Source organism: Hyposmocoma kahamanoa, unplaced genomic scaffold, assembly GCF_003589595.1.
Source record: "Hyposmocoma kahamanoa isolate Upper Pololo Valley unplaced genomic scaffold, ASM358959v1 86, whole genome shotgun sequence".
Classification (NCBI taxonomy): Eukaryota; Metazoa; Arthropoda; class Insecta; order Lepidoptera; family Cosmopterigidae; genus Hyposmocoma; species Hyposmocoma kahamanoa.
This window is the reverse complement of record NW_020654289.1, coordinates 7,015,535-7,017,557: the sequence shown is the minus strand read 5'-3', so window position 1 is coordinate 7,017,557 and position 2,023 is coordinate 7,015,535. Positions and strand designations below refer to the sequence as shown.

The 2,023-nt window shown below is 43.5% G+C and overlaps 1 pseudogene; it reads right to left on the bottom strand.

Moving 5' to 3' along the window:
- Window positions 1-422: 422 nt before the first annotated feature.
- Window positions 423-2,023, bottom strand: LOC113234674 (annotated as a pseudogene).

Here is a 2,023-nt window from a genome sequence, read left to right as displayed (position 1 = left end):
TTTTAGTAACTACATTGTCATGTATAAACGGCAGGCGTAATTCTACTTTAGGGGCTACTGAAAAAAACAGCTGCTTATTAGCAACTACCTTTCACCAACAATTTCGTCTGCAAGAACTATGTTTTATATAATAAGTATTACACGAATTCGGCCACGGAAGAGTTTTATATATATTAGACATTGTTTACGTTTTCTTATCTTTCGGGCGAAAGCTAGCTACTAATAACTCTTTCAGGTAATTCCCTATTGTCAACGCCTGCCGTTATCACATGACGATGTAGTACAAAAAAACTATTGCTCTTATAATTTAATCAGGCATTTCAATTTGTTATATTTTTAGCCAATATAGATATGAAGCTGAAACTTTAATATTTGAAACTAGCAAGTAGATATTATCAATTATTGGTAATACACACTTCTGGAAAATATGCATCCTTCGCGCTGAAAAAAGTGGCAGCCACCAGCCTTCCTGATGACTGGTAAATATTTGTTTTCAAAATCTCAGAATATATCATAGACATCAATTATTTAGGAAAGGTAGCAAATAGATAGCAATTCTCGAACATACACTCAGTACCAGATGCCATAGGCGACTAGCCATTCTGACGGATACAAACAATCAGCCGTTTTATTTATTTAAATGCACATGGCGAACCAAGTATAAATTAGAAAAACATATATTAACCCTTTTTTGATTAGTCATTCAGCATCTTGTGAAATGTATAATAATACTAATATTCTAATACTCTCGAGTTGCTATTTATCATTCCCGGAGTCATGGGTTCGGAATAAATAACATACAAAACAATAGTAAGTACGAATATCCGTTACAGAAGCTCGCCGTTTCGCCCACTGAGTGGTTAAATGACAGTTCATTATTTCTTAAAGCAATTTTTATATATTACCGCGCAGTTAAAGACGACCTCTAAAAATACTAAAAATTTCGAACAACGCTACTACCACATGACGTGTTGTCAGGAAGAATTTAACTAACAGTTTACCAATAAATAACACACCTAGTTATTAATCCAAGGGTAAAAGTGACTAGGGCGTGATTGATTATTTTTTATTTTTTCGGGCCTTCTAATTTCTTTTTGAGAGACTCCGGCATTTCGGAGGGCGGCGGACGCGGCATGCGCGTATATACCTTGAAAGCGTCGTAAATGAACCACTGTAGGCCGGTAAGCGTGCCAATCATGATGATACGCAGACCCAGCCCGCCCCAAACGCCCATAAAGCCCAACTCGCTGAGGAGGCTGCCCACTGAGGCTGTGGGATCCTTGTTCATCTTGGAGACGAGCGTGTCAGCAGGGTGCGATACGATAGCGCATAACACTCCCGCGATATAGCCCGCCGCGAACGTCACCACCAGCTGTTCGTTTTTGGAGCACTGTTCACGCGGCTTCGGCACTACAGTTTGATAGAGCAGTTCCAGGACGCGCTCGAACGACGCGAACTTCATCATCGTGTACGGTATCTGTCGGCCCCACAGCGGCCGCAACACTCGGTAAAACGCTCCGATGCCCTCCGTCCGGTAGATGTGCGGTATCGCCTCTCGCATTTTGGATGTGTAACAAGGCGTCGTTTGCATACGCACTTTCACCGCCTCGAATGGACTTAAGAAAATATCGGCCAGGAACTCTGCTGAGGCAGCGGCCGCTAGGTAGATCCAAGTTCTGTAGATGTACGCGGACTCCTCGTCGGTCATTGAGGCGAATTTGTACTTGAAATACTCGTACCCGGAGAACTTGACTGCACCTTGGGCGGAGTAGCCCAGCAACGTGGGTGCCCAACCCTTGACGATGTTAGCAATCCCGCCCTCTTTAATCGAGACTCGAAATCCTGTGAAAATGTTCTTGTATTTCTTGGGATCGACCTGAAGGCGGCACTTGACTAAGTCCAGCGGCGTTACTAACATATGCGTGGTGCCGCACGCCGCGATTCCACCCAGCCCGCACAACCAGAAATACTTGTCGCTGTACATCTCGCATGAATACGGATTTTCAATCGGCAGCTTCCCCAT